This window comes from Ricinus communis, chromosome 4 (assembly GCF_019578655.1).
Source record: "Ricinus communis isolate WT05 ecotype wild-type chromosome 4, ASM1957865v1, whole genome shotgun sequence".
Taxonomy (NCBI): Eukaryota; Viridiplantae; Streptophyta; class Magnoliopsida; order Malpighiales; family Euphorbiaceae; genus Ricinus; species Ricinus communis.
In genome coordinates this window covers 423,847-442,823 of record NC_063259.1, presented here as the reverse complement: position 1 = coordinate 442,823, position 18,977 = coordinate 423,847, and positions in this window count along the sequence as shown.

Here is an 18,977-nt window from a genome sequence, read left to right as displayed (position 1 = left end):
TTATCTAATTGATTTTTAACTTCAGCTTTCTATAAAAATGTTATATGATTTTCTATATGTATTAATTTATGTGACTTATAAGATCACACCTTAGACATCAAGTATTAACAAAATATATTGTATTTAGTATATTACTTAGTACACATCATCTTTGGAGGGTATACTAAGGTGATTGCTTTTTAAGGACATATTTTCTGAACGTTTGGGATCTGCATAAGTAAAATGTTTGAGCACCCAAAATCACTAGGGATAAGTAATATATATATATTTTTGATTTTATATTAAATTTTAGATTTATTGATCATATTCTTCTAATTGATTGGGATATAAATTTTACTGACTTATAAAAATAGTGATTATCTTTTATTCAGTTTTAAAATATATGCAGTGAGACGATTATCTATTTATTTAGCTTTATAAAATTTTATTTATCACATAAAAGGCATTTGATTAACGAAGTAGAGAAAAATAAAAAAAGAAGGAAAGGAGAGAAATAAAATTAAATTATTACAACCAATTGGCTCAGAATTAATTGTGAAGAAGTGAAAAATAATGAAAATAAGCAAAAATTCTGAAATTAGCAAAAGTAGAGACTAATTAAACAAACAAGGATTTGGCTACATCATAGAGCCGGTCGGCTCTAAATACAATCGATCAGCTTCGTATAAAGCCGATTGGCTCTTAGGTTCTTTCCAAGGCTGAAATTGACAGTTTTTGATGTTCCAATTCCAAAACACTCGAGGGATATGCATGAAAACACATGAAGGACAGTTAGAACATGTAAAATACATGTAAATAAACCTATTTTTATGATTAAAAGATCAAATTATGAAAGATAAGAGCTATAATAACTACTTGATTTTTATTATTGCAGTTTCTAAAACATGCAATTATATATAATTTCAATTAAACATGTGACTATTATCAATGAAAAGGAAAATCTAAGATGTTAATCAATTTCTATGGTTATTAGACTCAAAATCTAAAAGAAAACTAGTGATCCATTTCAAAATTCAGAAAACATAAACATCATAGAAGCATACAAATTTATGCAAAATATTAATTCTAAACACATAAAACATAAAAGAAACATTAAAAGACAATTATATTAATCCTAGCATGCTTCTAATAATAAAGAAATAAGAAAGTAGAAGAGAGATAATGATATGAATATTTTGAAACACTCAGGTTGTCAGTGTATTGTGCAGATCCTCGAGTCTCAAGTGTTGAGAAGGAGGTTGAATCAAAGATTGGATAGGAATTCATAATGTTTTGGCTATGTGTTTGATTTTTAAAATTTTATATATTGCTTCTGAAAACTTATTGTCATTCTGCTTATAAGTACCAACCCCCCAAACCTATGGTCTCATTTTCTATTTTTAGGGAAAGATTGAGGAAACCTATAAATAGAGACTTGTAAATACGTTCTTTAAGTTTTTGATAAATATTAGTAATTAAAAATAATATTTTGGACTTATCAAAAGTGTTGAATGATAAATATTGAATAAATCATAAATAATTATCAATAAAATATTATAGAAGACGTTTTTTATTTATTATTTGGCATTTTAAAATGAAAAATACCCAAAACAATGTTAAATTTTGAAATTGGAGCCAATTGAGACTGTGTAGAGCCGACCAACTCTATGTACAACCAATTCAGCTATACATAGAGCTGATTGGCTCTAGGTTGGCAATTTTTAAAAAATTTACAATTTAATCCCTGAATTTTCAAATTTTCCAATTTCACCTTGTAAACTTTATATTTTTCTGTCAATTTAGTCCAAATTGATTTTAAATTATTCGTAACCCTAGTTGTGATTTGACTGTCTTATATCCCTCAAGACTCAAGAAAAATAGTAACTTTCATCATCCGATTATCCATGATTCTCTTGATATCTGGATGTAGAAAACAAGTGTTGACACTCTGTCCTCGTGTGTGTCCACCCCGAGGTTGCATGAGCTCACCCTCACCTCGCGTGAAGGAAAAAATGAGGTATGCTCTAACCTCTCGTATGTCCAGCCTGCACAAATGTTATCTCTTGATGACGTGTCGACCATCCATTAAAGAGTTTCGAGCGGAAAAACTCTCCCCAATCCCATTTTTCAACACACAAAAGTCTTCCTATAAATATCTAACCCCTTCCACTATCTCAAGGGTTGGTGTAGAGGTTATTTATTTCAAAAATAAAAAAATTAAATAAGAATTTATTAAGAAAAGTCCAAACAAAAAGAGAGGAAAAAATAAGAAAATACTTATCCTTTTTTTCTTTCTTTAGGCAATCATTCTAGGTTTTTGAAAACTCATTTTCTCTTCTTCGATTTGTACCACTGAGCCCACGCAAGGTCAGGAAGCGCAAGGCCTGAAGTGAAATCATTCTTGCTTAAAATAATGCTATTTGGTGTGCTCTAAACTCTAGACCTCTAAGCTCGTGTGAGGTCACCCTCTGCTTGCGCGGGTGTAGAAGCCACATGAACCCAAAAGGCAATCTTTGGGCAAAAATGACATTGTTTCCTTTACTGCTTCTAATTAAGAGACTGATCTCACGTGAGTGGACCTTGTACTCATACAAGTTCAGTTTATCTCCTCCATAATAGAAGGTTGGGCGTATCAAACGACGTTGTTTGCCTTTTGTGTCCTGAGGGGACTATCCTAATGCGAGTGGACCCTATACCTGCTCGAGGTCATAAGAACTCATTTATTTTAATGTTATTTAAGTTTAGTGCCTTATTAGAATTCTATTATGTTGTTCATTTTATCTCCTTTTGTATTACTTATTTTATTATATGTTTTTATATTATGTTATTAGATTATATTAAGTGCTAGCCATAATGACGCATACCTAAGTGTTTATATAGGAACTCCCTCTAAATTTAGATATGCTACATTGGAAAAAAATCATTATATGGGTGTATTAATTTGTATTAAAGCCCTTAAGACTATTGTTTGTTTAGGCCCCCTTAATTTATCCCTAATTGCTTTAATCCCTTTCTAGTTTCTATTCTCTTCACCTTATTCTATCTATGTTTAATTTATGCTTAGGAATTCACCTCACATGTAATCAAGGGTAGAATTGGACTTAGTAATTTCTGTGATCACCCCGCATGTGTAAATATAAAGAATGAGTTAAAGCTTACCAAAGTGAGCTCCCGTGCTGCACTATGTGCTCACTTCAAATCTTAAGGCTAAAACAAACCTGACACTTAGAATAGGATTAATAAAAATTGCAAAAATGGTGTGAACACCTTGACATGACAAGATAAAACCCAAGCCACCAAAGTGCCTCCCAGCTAGGACTAGTAGAGGAACTATTATGCTTCCCTTTTAGGAAATAGTCAAGGTACTCAAATGCTCTGTCTAGGTTAGTCTCTTAAGTGCTCACATCATATGTTAAAAAAGATAAAAAAGATCGATGTATAAAATGAATATAGGGTAAAAATAGGCTAAGGAAACATTATTAGGATAAGCAAAGGTCCGTCTACTCTAATGGAGGCTAAGCATCATAGCATAGGTGAATGGGTTGTACTTAACTTTCCAAACTTAGAATCTCTAATTTTAAGGAGTAGGAAAATTAGGCTCTCCGCAAGGGATATAAAGTTATCATCCCTACTCTCGAAACATGTCCCGAACTCATTAAGTGGCGACTCATTCTCCGATTAATCTTAAGGACTTTTGTAATCCCTTAAGATCCTCAACCGAATGGCTTATTTCAAAACGGGCCTAGTACAAAGAATGGTACCTAGACACAGTGACGAGGTTGCTCATCAATTGGGCAAGGACCCAAAAAGCTACGCTCACAAGATATTTTCCTAGTTATCTTAGCTTCATAAAATATTTCATATTTTTTAATCATATATTATTAATAACATAAATCAAACTTATAGATTGCATTTTATGAATACAATAATACTGAAGTATCCTAATCTAGCATGTCATAAATCAATTGAACCAATCAAGTAAGTGAAAGAATATGCATTTTTATTAATAAAATAGGAATTATTAAGTACAATAGTCTTTGATTACAATAACCCTTACCTATAAACACATTAGTTTTTGTCACTACAATCTTATTAGATTTAAATAATGCGTTGACTCAAACCTTTCCTAATATAGCCTAGAGATTAATTTTGCTCTAATATTAGATACAAGTAGAACATCATTAAGATCCAAAGTCATTTCGAATGTGAGCTTGAGAAGAACTTTTTACTTAACAAGAAAATAGTTCAAGAATCACTAAGATATGCATTTTTCTTCATGATCTATTGGAATGTAGAAGGTAAAAGCATCTTTGTTAGCACAAATAAACCAAGTACCACCAAAGTCTACCCCTTATTTATTCACTTTGGCCACAACATTAGCTTAAGAAATGACCTTGGCAATAATGTCATCTCCTTTAACCAAGTTTGTCATTGACTAAAAGAATTGTTATTTCTCATTCTTTTCTTGCATTGAGGTGCATGGTGACGTGATTTTCCACAAACAAAAAAACAACTTTCTTTTTTTCTTAAAGGTAGTGGAGTTAGCAATTTTGAATTTATAACTAGAGTAAAGAGTTTACTATCAGACCTTGCACTAAATTATATTATTTCCTTTAGGAACTTTGAGTTCCCTTCAATTGGTGTCTTTGATTATGGTATGAACAATTAAGTCTGTAGGTGATAATTATTTTTGCTTGTACTTCAATTGTTATTTGTGGTCCTTCCATGAATTAGGTAGCTTTTCAATTAATAGGCAAATATTAAACTCCTCTTGAAATTATTATTTTCAATTTTTTTATCCTCTAAAAGCATGTGATACTCATTAATTTTGATATCTTTATATTTGTCATCTCCATTTATAAGATTACAAGTTTTTGCTTGCCAATATTTTCAATAGTGTACTTGAGATTCATTGAGTCCTAAATTTCCTTTCCTTATTTACAAGAAAAATAAACATCAAAGAGTACATAAGATAATGTACATAAATGTATATCTACATATTTATTAGCATAAGTCCATATTTCCAACTGTTTTTAATGAGTATTTATCTTAGGCTTAGAATCTTTCAAGGCAAAAGTAATGTCATGCATGTCTAGAATACAAAAAACACGCTCTTGCTACCTTTTCTAATTCTAGAAACTAAAGACTTCAATCTTGGAGATGTTTGAAAAGGGTTTGGCATATGGCGAGGATGGAACTATTTGGACATCAACAATAAGATTACAGTCGACAACATTTGGAACGACAATATTATTATATTTGTAAAACTGTTATTCCCATTAGAATTCATGTTGAAAGGTTAATACTTAAGATTTTTAGAGAAAATAAGTCCAATTGAAGCTTGAGGCATATGGAAATAGGAAAAGGAATTCCTAACAAATCGAACCTATGACAGATCATCATACAAGTCTAATACAAATAAAGGTTCCTGATTAAGAGAAGAACTCCTAACAACATTCTGAGATTGTAAGAATCAAATCCGTAGAGAATAAGAAATAGAATATGACTAAAAGACTAACACTCTACAAACGGGGGTTGAATTGGTGAAAGGTAGAACGGTTGAAAATTAAAAGTTTGATAAAAAAGTGAAGGAATAGAGAAGAAAGAACAACATATAATTTATAGTGGTTCGAGTATTTACCAGCCCTACATTCACTCCCTAATCTCTAATTCGGTAATCACTATACACTTAACCAATTATAAAGGAGCTTTCTCAAGCTCACTCCAGACTTAGTGTTTAGGGCTCACCCCAAATCTTTTTCACTTATGTTTTAGGGCTCATACACAACCCTTACAAGAGTTTTACCTAAGCTAACACTCAAACCTCACATGACATTCAAGCTCTTATAATAACCAAAGATTGTAGAAATTGATTGCAAGAAGAAATAAAGTTAATGCACACTAATTCTAGGTTGTTGGAGATTGTTGATCAATCATTTAAGATCTTTTAGGTTGTTTTTATAGCTTCGAAACCTCAAAGAGTCGTTATAAGTATTTCCCTAAAAAGCTCAATGTTATGCTTTAAGATAGTGCATTAAATGCACTCTTAGAGTGTGATCGATCACAATTTTTCAAATGTCCTTAATGGCTATCTAACATGGCACAGAGACATTGGTTGCTCCAAATGTATCCATTAGCGATTTGCAACGGTTACAACCCTTCATGAATTTCACGGTCACGCTCTTAAAGGTAGCGATTATGATTTTCAGTTTCAAAAAGCCAATAGCCTTAGCCTCAAAACTCTTGTTTTACGTACACTTCCATGGGTGCGGTCACAATTCTCTTCCTAAATGTGCCAGAACTTCTGCCTTTAAACTTTAGATTTCGCGGTTGCACTTTGAAGTATGCAATCGTGATTTACTACACAAACAACACTTAAAAGTTTATTAGTTTTAGATTCAATTTAAGTGTTAAGATCAAAATTTGAGACTTTAGCCTTATGATAAATCGTCTAGGCTAATAATATAAAACCTCTAGCTTTAGACTTAGCTTTTAGGCTAATAATATATATGTAGTATTTTAAAAAGATATTTTATCTCATAAGGCTAAAGCTTGAGGTTTTATATTGATTTATAAACTTCCTCGTTAAATTTATAAAGGATAAATTATATTATGGATTTTATTGATACTATGTGTGAATGTTTTTAATATTTTGTTGCTTTATTTGTAATTTTGTAAGTATGCAGCATTGTCTAACACCAAGTCATAAATATAAGATATGCATGTTTTATACGTAAAAAATTTTACTGTTTTATTTTATTTGTAATACTTTATAATTATATTATCTTTATTTTATTTTTAATTATTCAAGAGATAAATAAAAATATATTGATTTTCCTAAAAGAAATTATCTTAATAGTTGATTTTTTTATATTCTTCTAATTAAAATTATATTAATTTCTCTAAGAAAATAATTACATTAATGGTTGAATTTTTATATTTATTTAATTCTTCAAATAATAATTTTAGTATTATAGATATTAATAAGAAAGTATTATTTTCATAAAAAAAATTTCAATGTAATTTTTACTTACAAATTATATTATTTTTATTAGTAGCTTTTTAAATGAGATAATTCTATATTTTTATAAGATATCATATTTATCTTTCATATGACATTGAATTTTCCCTATCATGCATATTCATATTTGAAAAGTTATAGATTCATTAAATATAAATTATATGTTCATTGGTAATATGATATAGATTCATTGAAGATTTAATAAGCAACAAGATCATTAGGTATTACTTATAGGTTCATCAAATATAAGGTGTAAGTTGATCATTTGTAAATTGTAAATTCAAAAGTTAACATATGAATATGTTTTTCAAATTATGAACTTCTAAATTATAATCTATGAATCTCACATGTATGCGTGATGAACCTACAATTTATAATTTACATACCTTTTGTTTTAACCTATGAATCTATATGTTTTTTATAAATTTTAGGGCTATTATATATGAAACTGAATTATATGTGTAATTAACTTGTAATTTATATACATGTTTTTAACTTACAAACTTATTGTTTTATGATTGATGTTAATAGTTTTTATTGATGAACATATTTATAATTACGAATATAAAATTACTAATTTTAATTTTTTATTATTGTTATTAATTTTTAAAAATTAAAATATTATTATGTAACGATAAAAAATTTAAATTTAAATTTTGTAAGGTAAAATGTAATATAATTTAAAATATAAATATATACTAAAATATGGTTACATTTTATATTTTTATAGAAAATTGAATCGTTAATAAAGTTTTGTATATGTACAAAATTTAATTCTAATATATGAAATTTCATTAAGAAAATACTAGCACATTATTAAAAAAATAAATTTAGTGTTGTAATGAAAAAATATAAAATATATAAGAATACAAAATTAAATAAAAAAACATAGTGATAAATTAATAATAATAATAATATAACAAGAAAATAATTAGATGGGACATAGTATAAAAAAAATAGTGTTTGTTGTGTAGTGTAAGAAAATCTCTAACATTTAAAGCAAACATAAAAAATAAATTCATACATATTTTAAACACTTGTATACAATGAATCATGGACTCGGGTCCATAGTTTAACAATCCCTTATAAAGAATCTATTGGGAGTGATGAGTTGGCAAGCACAAAAATTAGCCCGAAAGTCTAATGTTAGTGTAAAATAGTGGATTTCCTTCCCGTCCACAAAGTGTGCTTGAACCTGGTTAAATCCCATTTTTGATACTTTAATAAGGGCAAACAACAGGTATCGGAGCAAGGGCTCTTAATCAAGCTTAAGTGCAAGAGTTAAAAGATCAAGATGGCCAACTAAGGGATACACCACCTTAGACCATATTTCTATGGATCCGACTATGCCCATTGGAAGTACAAGATAGAAACTTATTTGGATAGTGATACAGTAAGTGTATGGAATTGTGTGAGAAAGAAATAGAGACCACCAACCAAGCAAGAAGATGGTGTAGATGCTCCTCTAAATAGAGATGAATAGGTGGATTCCTATAGAAGAGCAAATGGAAAAGATAAATAGGCCATGATCATCTTTTCTAATTCACTATCTAGGGAGAGATGTGAAAGAGTTCAACATCTTCTGATCGCCTATAAGCTTTGAAAGACCTTGGAGAATTACCATGAGGGTACCATGCAACTCAAATCTAAGAAAATCCAAGTCTTGGTGACAGAGTATGAACTCTTTAAGATGAAGTCCAATGAGAGCATCATCAATATGACCAATCAGCTTCTCACCATCATCAACAATCTATAAAAGTTGGATTAGCATTATGAACTTATTGATATCAATAACAAGATCCTCAAGGCTCTACCATTCAAAGCCTATAGTTCAAGGGTGGCAAGTATTGGAAAAGCAAATGAAGACTTGAGAAAGGTGTCAACGGATGAGCTTATTGGTAAGCTCTTTACCCATGAGATGGCTCTTAAGAATGAAGAAGAAGAAGAAGAGCAAGAAAAGTAAAGGGAAGTAAAGAGGAAGCCCTTGGCTCTCAAAAGCTCCAAAAGGGAACAAGAGAGTGGTAGCCCTAAACTCATCCTCCAACTTTAACTCAAGCTTCAAGGACAGCAAGGAGAAGAAGAATTATCTCACTTACTATGATTGTGGGAAGCAAGAGCATATCAAGGTCGATTGCTCCAAAAGTAAAAACAAGAAGAAGTTTAAAAAGGAGAAGGAGAAAAGAAAAGCCTTCAAGGCTATATGGGATGATTCTTCATCAAGTGAAGATAAAGATGAAAATGAAGAAGTAGTCAATTTATGCTTCATGGCACAAGAAGACGACTCCAATGAGGTATTCCACATCCCACTCATGTGATGATTTTGATTATAAAAATGACATGCATTGTACGGATGATTATGAGCTACTTGAAGCCATGAATTTAATATGTAAAAGATATTATTTGAAAAATGAAAGTTTATAAAGAAAAGTACTCAAAGTTTGAGTAAGATTTAAATAAGCTTCAAAAATAAGTTTCTTTATTAACTTCTCCAAATAATAACTTAAAGAAATCCTTCAGTGAGCTTTCATCTCAAACCTCATGCTTAATATCTCTTTTAAAAGAGAATAATTCTTTAAAATTGTAGGTTGAGAAGTTGAGAAGCTCCATTTCGAAATTTTATAAGTGAAAGGAAGCCTTGGATATACTAATTATGTCTCAAAGGCCTCCTTTGATAAAATATGGGTTAGGCTTCAATGGTGCATTATCATATACCATATCTCCTTCTATATTTAAATTTGTAAAAACTCAACACCACAAACCGCTTCAATTGAGAGTGTTGAAAAATAAAAGGGTAAGGCACACACCAAACTCCAATTCCTAAAAGAAAGAAAAGAGCTACACAAGTCCTAAAGACTAAGCCTAAAGGAACAAGCATGCATACATGTCCTTATGTGCATGATTAGACTAAAAGTGTGATGGACCTAAACTTCAAGAAAAGAGACATGTGAATAAAAGAAGTTCAAGCTTAATGTTCATATCACTATTGCATAAAGTATGGGCATATAAATATATTTTGCTATGTCATGAAGGCACATTTCCAATTAGGAGAGACTTCCATGACTAACCCTCAAGGACCTAAAATGGTTTGGGCACTTGAAAAAAGACACTTAATTTTGCTCTTGTAAGTATGCTTCAAGTCAAGCTTGAAAGAGGATGATTGGCATGTAAATAGTGGATTTTCAAGGTACATACTAGAAACGCCAACCTCTTTTCGCACTTAAAAAAGATTGATGGAGGAAACGTAACTTTTGGAAACAATGCCAAGGGTAAGATTATAGGAACTAGTTTTATTGGTAATAAAGACTCATTTGATTGATAATGTTCTTTTAGTTGATGGTTTAAAGCATAACCTCATGAGTGTAAGTCAATTGTGTGACAAAGGTAACAAAGTCACCTTTGATTCAAGGGTTGCCAAGTCACTTTTTTGGGGAGTGACAAGAAAATCTTTAGAGGATACTTTTTTTAAGAGTGATAAGAAAATCTTTAGAGAAAGATTTAGCAATACCTATACAATTAACTTCCATAAAATTGCTAATGAATCTTTTGAGTGTCTTATGTCTCTTCGTGAGGAGTCATGGTTCTGGTATAGAAGGCTTAGGCATGCAAGCATGGAACTCCTTCAGAGCCTCAAAAAGGATGAGTTGGTAGTTGGGTGCCAAAGGTGAAGTTCATAAAGGACAAGACTTGTGGATCTTGCCAAATGGGAAAGCAACACGCAGCATCCTTCAAATCTAAAATTTTTGTAAGTACTTTTAGACCTCTTTAATTAATTTATATGGAATTATTTGGTCCTACTAGAGTTGCCAGTTTATGAGAAAGGTATTATGCATATGTGCTTGTGGATGGATATTTTAGATTCATTTGGATTAGTTTCTTAGCTCATAAGAATGATCCTTTTAAGGCTTTTAAAAGTTTTGCAAGAAAATTTTAAGTTTTTGTATTTTCTAAAATAAGAAGTGACCATGGAAAAGAATCTGAAAATGTTATATTTGAAACCTATTGTGATAGAATTGGAATTTCACATGATCTTTCATCCCCTAGAATACCATAATAAAATGATGTTGTAGAAAGATATTAAGAACTCTTGTTGAGATGACTATGCTCAAAAGACCAATTTTGAACAAAACTTCTTATAAGCTATAGAATGGAAGAAAATCCAAAATTTCATATCTTAGAGTATTTGCATGCAAATTCTACATTCTAAATACCAAGGATAATCTTGGAAAATTTTCATCTAAAACGAATGAAGCCATCTTTTTTCTCGTTATTCCTCCTATAATAAATCTTATAGGGTCTTTAACAAAAATTCTATGGTTGTTGAGGAGTCTATAAATGTTGTGTTTGATGAGTCTAGTACACTTGATCTTGTAAATGATTCTATCGATCATTTTTAGGTGATTTTGGGAAGCTTAACATCAATGGAGATGGCCATCAAGTAGAAGGGACTTCTCAAGATTAACCTCAAAGTAATGACCCCGCTCCACCACCTCAAGAAGAAGCGTCTCAAGAGCTTTTAGAGGACTGGAGGGAACCCAAGGGACATACCAAAGAATTGATCATAGGTGATCTTTCAAAGGGTGTAAGTACTAGATCTCAATTCAAACACATAGATAATAATCTTGCTTTTGTCTCCTAAATTGAGCCAAGGGCCATTAGTGAGGCTCTTAATACTGAGTGCTAGGTGATTGCTATGCTAGAGAAACTCAACCAATTTGAGATAAATAAAGTTTGAAAACTTGTTTCTAGATCCAAGGATCATCCAATTATATATTGTAAATAGGTGTGTAGGAATAAATTAGATGAGCAAGATTCTATCACTAGGAACAAGGCACGATTGATTACCAAAGGTTATAACTAAGATGAAGGCATTGACTATGATGAAACCTTTGCTCCATAGCAAGACTAGAAATAATTAGAATTTTTTTTTAGTTTATACATGCCATATGAATTTTAAACTTTTTCAAATAGTTGTCAAAAGTTCATTCTTGAATATATTTATTGAAGAAGAGGTGTATGTTGAATAACCTCCTGGTTATGAACACTTGAAATCATGTTTTTAAATTGTCTAAGGTATTATTTAGTTTAAAGTAAGCTCCTAGAACTTTGTATGAAAGGCTTAGTCTATTTCTGTTGCAAAATAGTTTTTCAAAATGGGAGGTTAACACAACCCTCTTTGTGAAAACTCACAAACACAATATATTGATTGTTCAAATTTATGTTGATGATATAATATTTGGTGCTACTAATGAATCCTTATGTGAGAAAATTTCCAAATGTATGACTAGAGAATTTAAGATGAATATAATAGGGGAACTTAAGTTATTCCTAGGATTGCAAATTAAGCAATGTAAGGATGACATCTTCATCCAACTAATCCAAGTACACCAGAGAGCTTTTCAAGAAGTTTGGATGGAAGAATGCATGATAGTTAAAAACCAATGAGCATATCCATGAAATTGGACAAGGATTAAAAGGGTAAGCCAATTGATGAAAAGAAGTATAGAGGTATGATTGGATCTTTACTTTATCTTACGACTTCTAGACCTAATATTATGTATAACGTGTGTTTGTTTGCACGATTACAATTTAGTCCTAGAGAGTGACATTGGCATGTTGATAAGAGAATTTTGAAATATTTGCATGGCACTATGCATTTAGGTCCTTGGTATCCAAAAGATACATCAATTGATATAGTTGGCTTCTCTGATGCCAATTATGTAGGTGATCTCTTGGATAGGAAGAACACTTTCAGAACTTGACATTTATTAGAAAAATGCTTAGTGTCTTGGTCTAGTAAAAAGTAAGTCTTAGTTGCATTATCCACCACCAAAGTGGAATATGTGGTGGTGGATTGTTGTTGCACTCAAATCTATAGATAAAACAACAAGTCAAAAAATAGGGTGAAGTGCTTAGTCACATAATCATTAAGTGTGATAAAACTAGTGCTATAAACTTGTCAAACAACTCCATTCAACATTCTACAAGTAAGCATATAGACATTAAACATCACTTTTTAAGAGATCATGTGCAAAATAGTGATGTAGTATTAGAATTTATTAGTGTTGATGTGTATTGTGTATGTGGCTATATTTAGAATATTTTTATTTAGGAACTGGACCCGTTTTGTAGAGGTATGTCTATATTATAGAGAAGACTCTATCAAAATTTCGGTAGAAATAGGGATAAAAGAATATCCTTAAAAAGGTTAATGAAAGTTTTAATAAAACTATATGGCGGATCTAAAGCTTAATAAATTTATTATTTTTTGGAATAAAATAATATCTAAAAAAAGTGATAATTAAAATATTTAACAAGTACTAAATTTAATTTAAATTTAAATTAATTTAATAACAATAGAGATAAGAGAATATCCCTACACGGGTAGCCTGTAAAATATTGTTCGGTGTCCTTCTCACTAGAGAGTGAGAGGTCACTGAATTGTCCAGTGTGGACAGTCTGGAAATGCGTTACCCATAAAAAGACTATGTTTGATGTTTATCCGTTGCATATTTCCATTTCATTTTTCGTGTGCATATTGGAATATGCGATAATGCAATATTCTATTTTATGCACTCAAAGAACTGGGGGAAGATGCGCCGAGATTTCTACGAATGTGAGGATAAACATAAAACAGTTGTACAAGCGGTACATTTTTAAATTGTATAGGTTGCTATCTTTGAAGTGAACACAAGAGTTACAAGGATGAAAAAAAAAATATTTTAGAAATTTCACCTTATATTTACAATATTAAACAAAAAAATGAGTAATATTTATTATGTCCAATTGTAACAGGTAAAAATGAGTTCAAATCGTCATTGTGTGTATTCTTGGTTCACAAAGGGCGTTATGAACCAAGATTTTTTGGATGGTCTAGAGGAGTTTATTCATTTTGCCTTAAGTCAACCTAGATACATGGATAAGGACAAGATTAGATATCCATGTAATCACTGAAAGTGTCAGAATGGAGCTTTCCATGACCTAATAGTCAGATACAAGGATAGTTAGGGTTGACAATATTTCTAAAGTCAATGGTACAAGTGGTGTTGTTAGAGAAGAAGCATTTGATCCATATCAGACAATGGTTATGGATGCAGCGGGTCCTAATGTTAATGTCGATGACATGGAGGAACCTCCTAATACTGAAGCCTAAAAGTTTATGACATGCTGAAGGCAGTAGTTCAGGAGTTGTGGCCCATTTGTAAGAGGCATTCACAGCTATCTCTCATTGCTAGACTAATGAGCATGAGGTTAGAGAACTACATGTCAGAAAGATGCTTTGATTAGATGTGTGAATTGATAAAAGAGATAGTGCCTAAAAATAATATGGTGATTGATAACTTTTATAGTACTAAGAAGTTACTTAGTGGTATGGGTCTGCTGGTATAAAAGATCGATTGTTGTTCCAATGGGTGTATGATATATTAGGCTGAAGATATTAACTTAGTGAGCCGTAAGATTTGTGGCCATTCGAGGTTCAAGTAACCACATCGGGGCTCAGATAAAAGACAGAAAAAAAGTATGGCATACAAGAAAAGGTGTTATTTTCCTCTGACTCTTATGTATACATCAAAATCTACTACGAATGATATGAGGTAGCATGTGAAGAATGAGGTTGAAGATAGGGTTATCCACCATCTGTTTGATTCACCTGCTTGGAAGCATTTCAATGAGATGCATCCAACTTTTTGAAGCTGAAAGTCAAAATAATATACTAGGTCTTTGAATGGATGGTTTTTAACTATATCGTCAATCAGGGCAGCAGTACTCTTCATGCCCAGCAATGGTGACCCTGTATAATCTGCCTACATAGTTATGTATGAAAGAACAATATATGTTTTTATCTATTTTAGTTTGAGGCCCGAGAAATCCAAAGGATAAGCTTAATGTATTCTTACAACCATTGATTATAGAGTTGAAAAAATTATGGGAGGTAGATGTATGTACTTATGACATTTCAAAGACTGAATTTTCAAATGTGAGCTGCATTGACGTGGGCTATTAGTGACTTTCTTGCATACTCGATGTTGTCAGGTTGGGGAACTGCTAGACTCTTAGCATGTCCATATTGCATAGACAAATCTAAAGTTTTTACTCTTAAGCTTAGTGGAAAACAGTCATGGTTTGACAACCATCGAAAGTTTTTATTGGCCGATCATCCATTTTGCAGGAATAAACGACTATTACTAAGAATAAGACAGTTGGACAAAACCCCTGTCCATTCGTTCTAGGCATGAGATTTTGCAAAAACTAAAGGAGTTGGGACTGAAAATAGTTACGGAACATGGTGAAGAAGAAGTCAATGGGCCAGTATGTAAAACATGTGGTTGGAGGAAAAGAAGCATCTTTTGGAAGTTACCCTATTAGAGTTCCAATATGAATCGCCACAATTTAGATGTCATGCATATAGAGAAGAATGTATTTGATAATGTCTTCAACATTGTAATGAATATTTTAGGGAAAACTAAATATACTTATAAGTCTAAAGAGGAGCTTAATTATAACTTTTGACCCCTTGAATTGAAATGTGATGCGATAGGAAAGTACTCAAAAGCGAGTTACACGTTTGACAAGCATGCAAAGGAAGTATTATGTGACTGGGTTAAGAGTCTTAGATTTGCTAATGGTTATGTGTCTAATATAGCCTTGTGTTTTGACATTTAGAAGCTGAAGTTGTTTGGGATGAAAAGCCATGGCTGTCGTGTATTTATGCAGAGGTTAATTCCAATTGCTTTCCATGAATTACTCCCTAAAACTGTTCAGGAGGCCCTCACCAAACTTAGTTTGATCTTCAAAAAACTGATGTCTAATGTCATAAGTACTGATGATATGCTTCGATTAAAGAGAGACATTCCTGTTATTCTATATAACTTGGAACGAGTTTTCCCTCCAAGCTTCTTTGATTCCATGGAACAATTACTAGTCTATTTGGCTTGTGATGCGAGAATTGATGGGCCAATATAATACAGGTGGATGTATCCTTTTGAGAGATACCTTTGAAAGCTAAAAAAAACAATGTCAAAAACAAAGCAAAGGTTGAAGGGCCAATATGCAATGCTTACTTAGTATAAGAGGCATTCTTATTTTGTCCTTACTATTTTAAGGACTATATCACCATAAAAATGCAGAAATGTGCTTCGAAATGGTGATAGACATGTAGGCATTATGGAAAACATGGATGAGAATCTTTCTATATTCAATCATCCAGGCCGATTTGTTGGGAGGGGAAAAATAACATACATGACAAACAAAGACTATAAAGTTGCTTGCAGTTATATATTATTTTAATTACTTTGAAATCCAACCCTCTATACAGTAGGTTGAATTGTTCATCTTACATAAATTTGACTTTCATTTTTTATTTTTTATTTATTAACTTTAATTACAATTGTAAAATGGTATATGTCGAACAATTGAGAATGAGGTAACCAAACATGTTCAGTCAACAGGTGGATGCTAAAATTGAAAATGAGTTTGCAGATTGGTTCAAAAACTATGTAAGGTTTTAATTACAGAGTACTTCGTAATTCAGTTAAGCTTCTAATCTAGTGCAATAACTGTTGCAAATCTCCTTCAATTGTAGGCAAGTGATAACAAAATGAATCAACTAATAAAGGATCTATTGAGGGGCCCTTCCAGATCAGTCGTGACCTATGCAGGGTATTTTGTTAATGGGTTTAGATTCTAGACAATTAGGCATGATTCAGGTAGATCAACAATGAACAACAGAGTGTGCCTATAAGGTTCAAGTTACAGTGTGGATGAGAGCGATTATTATGGCCAACTGTTAGAAGTTGTACAATTGGAGTACTCGGGATTTCTAATTAAGAAGACTGTATTATTCAAGTGCGAGTGGTTTGACCCGACACTGAATTTGGGTACAAAGGTCCATACCGAGTACAAACTTGTTGATGTAAACGATAAGCGCAAGTCTAATAAGTATAAACCATTTATAATTTTAGTTCAGGCAAATCAAGTTTATTATTGCACATATTTGAGCTTTCGTAAGGACAAGTGGGACCGATGGGCCCTTTGCAAAATAAAAGTGAGATCTTATATGGATGTTCCAAAATGATCATCTAAAACTCCATCAGGTCTAACACCACCATCTTAGGAGGATTAGTTGAATGTATATGTTCCGATACAGTTAGACAAAGATCTAGTTTTTTTGAATGATGTAAATGGTGAGTTAATAAAACTTAGAGATGAAACTGGCAACAATGACGATGAATTGGAACTTGATTTGAAAATAGAAAACCAGAATGAAGAGTTAGAACTTGAAAGAAATAACCTAAGAATTAGGTTTTCATTATTATATTCTGATATCAAAAAGAGATACATTAGCCTTATATTTATACTTATATGTAAGACTTTGATAGAAACTAAATAACAACCTCTTAATAGCTAGATTCTAATTTTAAAAGATAAATACTTATCATATCCTAACAACCCTAACAACTCAAAATCTCGACACTCCTCCTCAAGTTGGTGCATAAATATTATACATGCTCAACTTGCCTAGACACTTAAAGAACATGTGACTCAAGACTGCTTTGGTAAGGATATCAGCCAACTGATCTTCAGAACAAACTTTAGGAAATTCTATGATATTCTCATCCAACTTCTCTTTGATAAAAAATCTGTCAACCTCTACATGCTTTGTCTGATCATGCTGTACTGGATTATAAGCTATATCACGTGCTGCTTTATTGTCACAATACAATCTAACTGGCTGCCTCAGTGCGTAACCCAAATCTTCCAAAATTTGTTTTAACCATAAGGCTTCACACACACTAACAGCCATTCCTCTGAACTCAGCCTCTGCACTAGACCGGGCAACAACATTTTGCTTCTTGCTTCTCCATGTCACAAGATTTCCACCCACAAACGAAAAATATCCTGCAGTTAATCGTCTATCATCGATTGATCCAGCCCAATCAGCATCAGTGTAAACCTCTATGTTTTGCCAATCCATATGTTGAGTGAATAAAATTCCTTTTCCAGGTGCAGACTTCAAATACCGTAAGATTCTTATGACAGCATTCATATGTCTTTCTCCAGGATTATGCATGAATTGGCTAATAATACTCAAAGCATATGCAAGATCAGGTCTTGTGTGAGCTAAATACATTAATCTTCCTACAAGTCTCTGATATTTTCCTTTATCAATGGGTACTTGGTCTACCTCAATGCACAACTTCAGGCCTTCCTCAACTGGTGTGTCAATTGGTTGACATGTTGACATTCCAGTTTCATGCAATAAATCCAATGCATACTTCCTTTGGGACAGAAAAATTCCTTTCTTTGATCTTGAAACTTCAATCCCAAGAAAATATTTCAAGCAACCCAGGTCTTTCATTTCAAACTCTTTGGACAAGTATTCTTGTAATGCCTTTCTCTCTTCTGGATCATTTTCTATAACTACCATGTCATCCACATAGATAATGAGAGCTGTGATATTCCCATTTGCCTTCTTTATAAATAAGGTGTGGTCTCCATTACTCTGATGATATCCAAAAGCTTTCATAGACTTTGAAAATCTCACAAACCATGCCCGTGGAGATTGTTTCAATCCATACAACGATTTCTTCAAATTGCAAACTTTCCCATTCTGCATTGTTGACATACATCCAGGTGGAAGCTCCATATAGATTTCTTCGGATAATTCACCATGTAAAAAAGCATTCTTAACATCAAACTGCTGTAATGACCAACCCAAATTTGCAGCCAAGGATAATAACACTCTCACAGTACTGATTTTATCTACTGGAGAGAAGGTTTCAGTGTAATCAATCCCATAGGTTTGAGTGTATCCTTTTGCTACTAATCTTGCTTTGAATCGCTCGATTATGACATCTGCTTTATACTTTATGGTGTAGACCCAACGACACCCCACTGGTTTCTATCCTGCTGGATAATCAACAAGCTCCCATGTTTCATTCTTTTGCAAGGCTTTCATTTCATCGTTCATTGCAGCTTT